Source organism: Onychostruthus taczanowskii, unplaced genomic scaffold (genome assembly GCF_017590055.1).
Source record: "Onychostruthus taczanowskii isolate IOZ18803 unplaced genomic scaffold, ASM1759005v1 scaffold69, whole genome shotgun sequence".
Classification (NCBI taxonomy): Eukaryota; Metazoa; Chordata; class Aves; order Passeriformes; family Passeridae; genus Onychostruthus; species Onychostruthus taczanowskii.
This window is the reverse complement of record NW_024504676.1, coordinates 2,677,594-2,689,084: the sequence shown is the minus strand read 5'-3', so window position 1 is coordinate 2,689,084 and position 11,491 is coordinate 2,677,594. Positions and strand designations below refer to the sequence as shown.

General features: G+C 42.4%; 1 protein-coding gene across 1 annotated transcript in view; it reads left to right on the top strand.

Moving 5' to 3' along the window:
• The first annotated feature begins 494 nt into the window (after positions 1-494).
• EHF (ETS homologous factor) overlaps positions 495-11,491 on the top strand; it is an 84,399-nt gene continuing 73,402 nt past the window's right edge. Inside the window, exon 1 of the mRNA XM_041421210.1 lies at positions 495-729. The gene's annotated coding sequence lies outside the window, so the exon portion shown is untranslated. The remainder of the gene's footprint in view (positions 730-11,491) is intronic.

The window sequence follows — 11,491 nt, the reverse complement described above, 5'->3', positions numbered from 1 at the left end:
GCTACTCTAATTTACAGTCAAAGAGTATCAGCTGATTTCCTCCTTTAGTTCAAGTTAAGCAGAGGATATGAGAAGGCTGCACAAAACCTCATCTGTGCAGGTGGGGAGTAAGGAGGAGAAAAGTCCTTTTGTTTCACCTGGTTTTGCCATTTTAGAAAATGAGAAATGCACAGGATAATACTACATGCTGAGTGGACTAAAGTAATAAACTGAAGTAAACGAAAAGATTATTCCTCTTTCCTTATAGTTTTTGATTAAATGAAGCCTCCAGGCCTTGCAACACTCACTAGGACTGCTGTTGGTTACGCAGTGTTGCTGTGTCACTGTAGCCCAGTGTTTCCCTTCAAACCTCAGCATTCATCTCTGCCTGCCTACCTGCCTGAAGCACATCCACTCATCTCCCATACTAAATTTCCTTCTGACTCAGATATGCCTTCTTTAATGTGGATACAGCAGTGTGAGGACATGCTCTTCCATCCTGCCTAGAGATTTTTGATTTTTTTTTTTGCTCTATATTTCAGGATAGCTCCCAGAAAATACAGGAAATTTGAATCACAGCAACTCTGTCCCCATCCAGTTTCTCTTGGCATCTATCCTCTGTGCCAGAGCCATTTCCAAACTAAGTCAGATGAAATATCCAGTATTGAACACCATGGCCACAGCAATCAAACTAAGATCCACAGTGCTACTGTTTATGAAGGCTGTTCCTCAACCACTCTTTCAGGAAAGGTAAAGGTATTCTAACTTTAGTCCTGAAAGAGGGCTCATTTTCATTATAGTGCTCATCCTAAAGTAAAAACTCTCAGTGCTGTGGTTTCTCTCAGATCACACCAGTAATTTCTATAAATAAGCTGCAATATGAACTCAATTCCTTAGACTTTGTTTCAGATGTATAATGCATAACCAACAGATCTTAAGGCCTGTAGATTTGCAGTGTATGCAAGTCTCATCTTCAGTCAAAGCTGAGTGTACACATATGATTAAAATCCACCTTTGTACCTTTTCTGTTGAATTTCCTTATCTTTTTATATTTGCAGCCATAATAAAGCATAATTTATTTGTGATGTGTTTCCTTTAGCTTTTGTAGTACTTTCAACTCAAGCAAAGCAGAGTGCTGAATGGGTAAGAAGAGGGAAAAATCCTTCAGAAATTGGGACAGGACATTAGAAAGCATTCCTGCCCTTCTATTGTGTTCTGTTGCCTTTGATGTCACTGATGACATGGTGAAACCTCTTACATCCTTACCAGGAAGAAATGTTTGGCTTCCAAACCAGGATCTTGGTTACTGCTCATGAATGTTTAACTTAAAAGCCCAAATCTTCCTTATATCTGCCATGAAATATCTGGCATCAAGCAAGATGGGTTTTGCATTTATTTCCCCTCATCAGAAACTGACACTAACACCAGCAAAGTTTTATCACCAAGGCCTCATTAGAGAGCAAAATTGTTTAAAGGCGAAGAATTCATTCATGGGTTACTTTGAGTGTTGGGTTTTTTTGCTCTGTAGTTGTCTGTTTTGCAGGTTTTATTTATTAGCCCTGCTTGAGCAATTCCCAGAGCAAACAATTTGTCATATTGGTCTTCCTTCCTCACTTAATAGGCAAAATGTATTGCCTTTATATTTTTGTAATTTAATACTTCTGGAGAACATTGATGTATCTACATGTATGAAAAATAAATCAAGTCTGGAAAAGGTGTTTTGTACGGGGTGCAGAAGTAGTGAATTTTGTGGTACACTTCACCTAAATATGTGCAGGTGAAAGATTGGCTCTGTGAGTCAACAACTAAGAAGTGCACCATAACATTTTTCAGTTTCTGGAGAAATTGAATTATTTAGTCACATTTAATGACCCTGTGTTTATCAAACCATCCCAAGGAGTAATAAAAATTGTTACAGAAAGCAAAATGTTTGACTAACCTATTTACCAAAATTAAGTTCAGGTCATAGTAAGTGGGCAGCAGAAAGTAAACCAAGTGCACGAGTCCTTTCCTGCTGTTGTGGAGTGACCCTAAGCATGCAGTGGACTTTGTTCATGTTTGTCACTGAACAGCTCTAGTCCGTGTCATTCTGCTCAGTTTTGTGGTTGTACACAAAGCACAAATTCTTCCTACAAGCATCTAAAACACGTATTGTGACCACATAAACTGCAGAGAGCAGATAAGTAAAAGCGACTGGAAGCACAGACCATCAACATGTTTCACAAACAAGTTTTTCAGGATCTAAACCGTTATGATATGCCCGACTCTGTGGGCTATTTACAAACCTGAGGGCAGGTCAGCTTCCCAGGTAATCCAGGTCTGCCAGGCTACTGTCAAAATACTGTCAGCCAGGGAGTGACTATTGCAGGTCCCCTGTCCTCCCTGCTGGAGCTTCACACTCTCTTTGTGTGTGAGAACAAGCCTAGTTTGCATTTGTGCCTGGGAAGCTAATTAATTTAGCAATCACACAGATGAACTGCTGATGACTAGAATAACACCTGCAGTTTAGGGTCAGGGGAGAACGGCTAAGATAAAAAAAGGCGTGGGTATGTGGAATTATTAAAAGCAAAGGCTGAGAAGTTTGTCATCTTCTGTATAGAAGACAATATAAAAGAAAATCAGCTGGTCAGAGGAGAGACTGCAGTTGCATCTCTCCTTCAAAGACTGTACTTTTTTAATGATTTAAAATGAAGAATAGTGGAGAAAATCAATATTGTGAAACATCACAGGATGCAAGGAAAGAGTGCTTTCTACCAAAGCTCATGAAAATAGTGGAGGGCTATTCCTCAGGATATCTTATGCAGGCCTATTATTTGTAACAAAGTGAGAATGACTCTGCCAGTGACTGATTTTATGTGGCTTCTAGGAAGAAAATATTATTTGAATAATGAATTCCATGCAGGCAGATTTTGCTTTTAGAAATAATTGCATGAAAATTACTTTGGAAAACATGCATGGGGGAAAGATACATGCTCTAAAAGAAAGGCATAATACCATGTCCCTAAATGTACTTATCTTCATGAATCCTGAGTTTAAGTTAGGATTTCAGTGATCCTCACTTTGAAAACTTGGTGAGGTACTGTACTGTGTCGCATTAGGTCTTTAGAGTGCAAGTATCAATGCATATGTTACTGAACAAGCACTTTGTGCAAAACCTTCAGTAGAAAATAGGTCATAGTGCCGTCATGTGGCTGCTGCGAAAAGAAATAATAAACAAAGGCCTTGGAAAAATGTATGCTTCAGGGTTTAGTGCAACATAACTATGAAGAAGAGGCACTCACAAAACATAGACTGCGTATTTTTCTCATTGTGAGACTTTTCTTCTTGCCTTTCCAGCAGCTGCTTTCAAGCAGGACTCAACTAGATGACCCATTGACCTTACATTGTCTGACCTTTATGTTTTCCTTTTGAGGAGATACTTCAACTCATCTGTTTGGAGAGAAGAAGGAAATGATGGATTCATTTTTTGATCTTATCATTTTTGTGACTGATCTTTTGTTATTACATCATTTTCTCAGTAGCATAGGACTACCTGCATGGCGGTCAATATTCTTCTTAAATCCCAGCATGAGATGTGTTTAAATAGTTTTGGATTACTGCACTAAAGAAATTAGCTAAACTTAGAGTTACTTCACTTTCATACTTTTTCAGAGTGTACTTCTAAAAAGCCCCTTGAAAGCGAAAGGTGTTTGCTTGTTTGTTCATTTTTTTCTTGGTAAAAAGTCCTGCACAATGCTGGCTTCTCACAGATATCTGCAATTCTCAGCCCTCTCCTGGGATTGAGTTGGATATGACTTCCAGAGATAGAAGTGTGCAGTTTTGCTGGATGTGTAGTGATAGTGTACAAACAGCGTGTATATTGATGCAAATATGATTGGGCTTTTGGAGATATCAGCTAACTTCCCTCACCCCCTTTCATCACTAGCCTTCTGTGGAGGGGATCCTGGCTATGTGCATCACTACTTTTCAGAAGCAAGATTAACAATTACAATGACAATGCTGCAACAGAGATGAGGTTGCAAAATCTCAAATTTTTTTCACAGGGTTCACACCTTCACAATCTTCCTCTGATAGCTGGTGATGACATTGATAACAGTGTTAGCCCTGTGAGCCCATGACTGACCTTTCACATTGTACCTGCAGTCCTCCAGTGAAGATGTCACCTGTCAGTGTCATGGGATTCCAGCACTGCATGAAGGGCCACTCCCTTGCCTGGAGTCTCATGTGTAGGATGCTGTCACTGGCCATACTCCTTACCAGGGATGATAAGTAATGTGTATTACAGCATGTGCAGCTGCACATGGGCTGTGCATATGTCACGGTGCCTGTAGGGTAAATATCAGAAATAAGACCTGACTTTACTCGGAAAATGTAGACATGTTCTCCATTCCTGCCCCTCCCTCACACAGATTCTTGCAGCAGTCAAGAGACAGTAGAGACCTTTGAATCATCCCTTAAAAACAAGTGGTGAGGACAAATAGAGAGAGTCTTTCTCAAACAGCTTGTCATTTCAAAAGAAGGCCACAGGCACAAAAACACTTGGCACCCTTGCCCAAAATGGACTCTTGAACTGGACAAGATACATGCTTTGAGGTTTAGCAACTTATTTATTTCTCTCTCTGTAAATACTGGTGCTAGGACACTATCACCTATGCTGGTGTTTACATTTCAGGCTGCTGACAGAAAAGGTGGACAAGTGTGGCTCAATCATATCTTGTTCAGCAAAATCTCACCAAATACCAATCAGTCATGGTGGAAGTGGTTTAACAACAGATCCAGTTGTTCACACTAATTAAAAGAAGAAGACAATGAAACTGCATGCTTGGCTGGGAAAATCACTAGAGAAAGCATCACTGCTGGTGCCACAGCTCTCAGGGGCAGTCCCAGGGTAGCACAGGTTTTCCTCATGGCCCCAGACCCTGGGCTGCAGTGGTTAATGAGGCCACTGGTGTTTTCATGTACATGGGGAGTTTATGATTTATGCCTCAGAAGGAGAAAACACAGTTTATTCAGAGGGTTAGAGGGGAAACCTCCCACTTTAGAAAGGGAGGGTACATAAAGCCAAGGTGTTGTTTTTTAGGCCAAGGAACGGAGTTTAGTGGAAATTTGCCAACATCCAGGCACTTGCCCCAATCTATCGTCATGGCAGAGGTTTTCTTACCTCATGGTGGCTCTCTGATACTTAATCTAATAAATCTGATCCCTGGTCTTTCTGTGAGCAGTGGCAACACATCCTTTTCCAGGCAGCTGGAACATGCCCCACAGGTATTGCAATGACTCTCCAGGGCTAGGAGAGGAGCCCACAATACTTATCTTACACTTAAAAATGAATTCTTAGACACCTAAAATGAAGTGAGATGGATTCCTTCTCAAATAAGTTGGTCCAGTAATGTCTGTTTATGGCCAGATACTGCCTGCCTGCCTGCTCCCACTGATGACTGCAGTGCAGTTAACTCCATTTCTTCCAATGTGAGTGAAGTGTTTTGCTGTTGGGGTTAGAGCTGCAGATTTGGTCTTTATGTGTCTTTTGTGTCTTCTGATATTTTGTCTATATAGCAACTGAAATAATGAAACATTTAATTAGAAAAGGAAGTGATTCATAACATCAGCTTTGAAGCAAAATATTTTACCATAATGAAGCAACAAAGTTGCAGTGACTCATTTTATCTTCATTTAAATGACAGGGCATCCCAAGAAATATCTGCAATTTGAGGGATTCTCCTTTGAAATCCAGCCCAGTGTACTTAATTCTCTTAGCTAGAGACACAGTGTGGGAATGCTTGGGAGCCTAGGGTGACCTTCCCTCATGACACTCCATGAAAGACTGACTTGTTGGGTGAAGAAACCCTACTGTAAAAAGATTTACACCTACACTGCAAGATTGCTAATTTAGCCTGCTGAGATCCTGTCTCCAGCAGCTGATTGTGTTGACAATGCCAAGAAGCACATTCAAGCACATCCATGCTCCTCTAGGCTGAAGGTCATAGTGCACGCAACACTATAAAGAATCACAGCACTTCATCAAAATTGTTAATTGTGCTCACTGCACCTGCATCCTGGTGACATTTAAATAATAATAGTGCTGTCCATAGTCCTGTCTGACTCTTGGGGCAGGCTCTTTCCACTTGAGTGCTGGGCTCCTGTCAAGGACAGAACGAAAATCAGTAGCAGATCCTCCATCTTCCCAAGAGAAGTCCATACTGTGAGGTGCTGAGTCCCTGGCTCCAATCCAGCAAAGCATTCAAATAATTTACACATGCATTTTGTGTCAGTGTTCCTGTGCTTGGAGATGAACCTGCATTTTGATGGCTGCTGCAGAGGAGAACAAGTCCTTTACATGCCAGGCGATGTGGAGCAACAAGAGCAGCATTAAACCAAAACATGGTATTTGAACTTCTCACTTTTAAGATTTTCAAGCCTTCCATCTGAGTGACATCCATGCTTAAACAACTACTTTCAGCAGTGATTTTTATACTGAAGCCTCCTTTTAGGCTCTGCAACATTAGAGTGTAACCTGCCCTTCAACTTACAATCAGTCCCACTAACAGGAGTGACAAATAAGACAGAATTCAAAGAATGTGTATTTTTGGTGCATGTCTGGTATTTGAAATACCTTTCTCTGCTAGATGCCACCACCAGTTAATTTTCAGAAGTAATTTTCACCAATATACAGGGAAATAAGAAGCCAAACAGTGTGAAGTACAGAAAAAGTTGCTGTGAGACATGCAGACTCAGCTCCAAAGGCAAAAAATTGTGCAAGAATTCCCTGTAACTGATGACTTATTAAACTAAGGTGTGTTTATGAACTACAGGAACTGGGTAGTTATCTACTTCCTGGAAGTTCTTAAGTGTTGCCTGGAACATTTAATTCACTTTAACTGAACAAAGTCAACTATAACACAGAAAAATCCCACAGGTTACAAACAAAGCCAGGCAAGCTTTAAAAGAGGGAAGAGCAAGATTGGCATGCACGGCAAACCACTAGAGCCAGTCTCAAGCTGTTGTAATGTACTTGCTGCATGTCTGGTGTGTCTTCCCAAGCAGCCCTATCTCCTGGTGCTTTCTATTCAACAACCTTGTCCTAGCAAATGCTGAGTGCTGCTCACCTTCTCTTTAGCCTTGCAGCCTGTTAACTACACCACTGCCACAGTGGCTAAGCACTCTCCTTCCAAAGGTAATAAACCATCACAATATTTTACACTCCACAGAACCCATTTCCAAAATTAAAAACTTTCAAGCACAGCTTCTGTACAAAAGCCATTCCTGGCTTCCGTACATGTCAGGACAGAAAGCTGCTGCTGGCTTCTTCCTTGCCCTTGTTGCTCATCCACAAACCCACTAGATGGGGATAAGCAGCTGCCTAGCAAACTAAGTGCACCATGGCACAATATAACCTACCACAATTGCAGCTCAAAACTGAACCTGTCTAGTGACTGTTCACACACAAAAGGTATCTGGAAAGAAAGCAGCTGCAGGCCTTCAATTTTGCATTGCAACCCACAAGCTACACAGCCTGTGCTTTCAATATACCATGTTATTATTTACTTTCAGCAGGTTAAAGCACAAAACCTGAAAACAGCCAGCATCTGTTACCAAAAAAATCCCAACAAATGTCAGGAAATAAAGTTGTTGCTAGCTTTCCTCACTCTGTGGAGCCTATAAACTGCACTTCAGACTCTGGGGCTGTATGTGCTTCCCATGCCCTGTACAGCTGCCTGTGATGTCCTTGTTGAACGTAATAGCTACTTGTATATGAATGGAAATCCTGGGTTTGGCAGGTGTTTACAGGGTCACTGGTGGCTCTGTTGTGATGGTGTGGGAGCAGGAAGCAGGGCTCTGCAGCTTTTGCTGAAGGCATTGGTGGCAGACTGATGGCAGGGGAGAAGCAGGGCACTGGTGTGAATTGGAGGAGTTATGCTGATGCCATGTATTGAGGAGAAGGAGTGAAAACAGCAAGGTGTCTTGTGGTGTGTTGCACAGGGGATGAGCCAGAAGATGGGAAAATGCCAGATCCCTCCTTTTCACCCTATCTAACATTGGGGCAGGGGTAGATAAAGAGGATGTGATTTATTATGCAAGTTAAATGCTCACATAGCTGGGAAATCCTGCATAATTGCAGATCCCACAGGAAAAGCATGGAAGACTCGATCTTGTTAACCAATGAACCAGACCTTGGAGGAACCTGAGAATGATACCCTGGATGTGATACTGAATGCTGCTTGAGTGTCAATCTGAATAGAATATATTCCCAGTAAAGAAGGCCCATTCTGAAGAGCATGGGCTGGTGCAGGATTTCAGAGCAATAATGCAAATAAATAAAGGGCAAGTACTTATTTGACTGTTCTGGATTTAGAAGATGCTTTCTTTTGCATTCTGGTCGATGAGCAGAAATCCAGCAATGGGAAGAAAGATGCAGCTATACTATGACAATACTATGACAGAGATCAAGCAACAGCTCTACTCTCTTTGGTAATGTATTTGCAAAAAACTGGAACAGTGGTCAGGTAACGATAATAACATAACTCCATGCCAAAATGTGAATGAAAGAAGGTCAATTGGCAGAAATACTGAGACATTCATAAAAGAGAAACAATTTCTGCAGTTTGGTGGATAACTCTGTGTTGGGAGGAATGGGTTAAAGGTGAGGAATATTATCAATAGTTCAAGTGACTGTGCAGCTGGGAATAATCCCTGATAAAGCAGAGTGAACAGCAGGCCAGTGAGGTTGTAGCATGGACAAGTTCAACAGTGCCTGCTTGTGCCTCTGCCTGGGTGTTGCTTTGGGGATACCCCAGTTAGGATGACGGAAAGAGATTTACTCTTTTCAAGTGTTTTAACTGTGGGTTTATGGGATTATGGTTGGCTGCCTGTGAACTTTGAATCATTAACTGTGAATTGACAAATGCTCACAACCACTAGAAAATCAATCTGCCATGCAAATAATCCTAAAATCCTGTAGGAGTGGTAAAAGGGGGAATAGCTCCAGAGGAATACTGGCAAATAGATTTCTTTGAGTTATCTAAATGTAGATGTTATAAGGATCAGCTAGTTCTGGTTGATACTTTTTCAGGATGTGCAGAAGCTTTCCATTGCTGCCCCAGCTGAGCCAGGGAGGTTGTTAAAAATTTTAATAAAAGAAATAATTTTTAGACTTGGAATTCCGGAGGGTTTATCTTCAGACAACAGACTGCATTTCATTGAAGAGGTGGTTCAGGGATTGTCTAATTTCCTTCAGTTTAAGGGGCATTGGCACACCCTTTGGAGAAAACAATCTAATGAAAAAGTAGGAAGGTTGAATCGGACTATGAAGACAAATTGTCAAATTTTAGGTAGATGTATTATCTGTTGCTTTACTGAGAATCCAGATTACTCCATGTGCTAGAGAGGGAATAAACCCCTTTGAAATTCTGTATGGCAGATTGCACCCAGTTAATACTGTGGTGACAAAAGGTGATCCAATGCATGTGAAAGATCATGATATGTAGAGAAATTATCTGTTATCTCTCTCTCTCTCTCATGGGTTTTGTCCTCTTTGCGTGGTACCTCAACCAGCAGACTCTCCCTTCCTTTGGATGTGGCTGCCCACAGCTTTCAATCAGGAGACACTCTTTATATCCAGACCTGGAAGGATGAACTGCTGGTGGGAAAGAAAATGTTTATCTCCAATGTTGGTGCTGCAGCTTATAAGCTGCAATGGGAAACCGAAGACCACCAACATTTTTCTATCCTGTCTCCTTTTGTGAGGGAACATTTGGCTGACTTTTTCACTTTTGGAGCTGCACGTGTGCTCGGTGAAGCGTCAGGGTACGTTTAGACTGTTAGGCAGATGCACACCACCATCTAGTGGTGTTTTGGAACGGCATCGGGGGAAGGCAAAGAGCCAGCTCTTGCTCATCTGCACTTTTCCATTTCACCCTCCAAACTGTACCACCAAATCTGAGGCTGTGCACTCTCCTTCCCAAGAAATGTGCCATCTCATACTTTCACTCTAGGAAAAGCTCAGCTCACAACGAAAGAAGTCCAGCAATTGCTCCCACACAAAAGGTGCCGGGACAGAAAATTGATGCTTGCCTTCTTTTGGCATGGAGTCTATAAGCTGCACTAGCAACTCTGGGGATATGTGCTTTCCTTCCCACCTAAATATGCCACCACGTTATTTACTCTCAGCAGACTCCAGCTCAAAAATTGAAAACATCCAGAGATTGCTTGCATACAGAAGTTTCCAGGACAGAAAGATGTTGCTGGAACCTTTTCCTTATAGACTGTCAACTGCACCACCAATACTGGGGCCATGCACTTTCCTTGCCAACAAAATCATCACACATGATCACTCTGGAGAGAGACCATCTTCATACCAGAAAATGTTCAGCAATAGCTCCCACACAAAAGGCTGAAGGCTGTTGCTGGACTTCACTCTGCCCTGCAGCCCATAAATTGCACCACAAACATTGGGGTAATGTGCTCTCCTTCCCACCTAAATCTACTGTTAGGAAACTTTCCTGCCTGACCACCCAGCAGCCACTCTGGCAGTCACACTCCCAGCTCCAGATGCTTTAATTGCTGGGACTGAGGCCCCTTCACAAAGGATGGCTCCAGTGATCCCTGGGTGCCCCTCCTACTCCCCACACTCACACAGTCAGAGCAGGTTTCCTTACTGGATCAAGCCCCAGTTTCCCACAGCAGAGCCCCAGATATCTGGGTCAAGCATTTGCTCTGGGCAGGGTTGGGACACACAGAGTGTGGCCTGGTGTGGGGTGGAAGGGCTGTGGGGATATTACAAGTGGAAGTGGAAGGTCAGCAACAGCTCTGTCCTGTCACCTTTGCTGTGGGAGCAGCCACTGAACATTTACAGTTTCAGAGCTGGCTCCAGAATGAGAGTATGAGGGTGGGAAGGGGGGCATATAGTCCCAGTGTTGGTGGGACACTTCAGAAAATAACTCCAGAAATACTGGAAATTTAGTTGCCCAGCCAACTAAATGTACAATGACACTCTCTAAAACACCACAAGAATAGCTCCAAACTTGAAAACCTCCAGTGACTGCTCCTACACAAAATTTGCCCAGACAGAAAGCTGTTACTTTGCCTTCACCTTCCCTTGCAGTTTATAAACTGCATGACCAGCACTGGGACTCTATACTTTCCTTCCCACCTAAATGTACTGTCACAGTATTTACTCTTGTCAGAGCCCAGCTCCAAAACTGATAGCTCCCAGGCACTGCTACCACACAACATTTGTCAGGAGAGACAGATTTGCTGGTCTTTACATTCCTGCTGTCTCTATTCCACAGCACCACTAGATGGGGCGATGCACCTGCCTGGGAAACGAAATATACCCTGGCACCAAATCAAACCATAGCTCCAAAATGGAAAATGTCCAGCCACTGCTCCCCACAAAAAAAAAAGATTCCAGGACAGAGCACCTTTGCTGGCTCTAGGTCTGTGCAGAAAGTGATCTGAGGGATGAAAAGTGAACAAAAGTGTACATGGGGTCCCTGGGTTGCGAGGAAGGGCA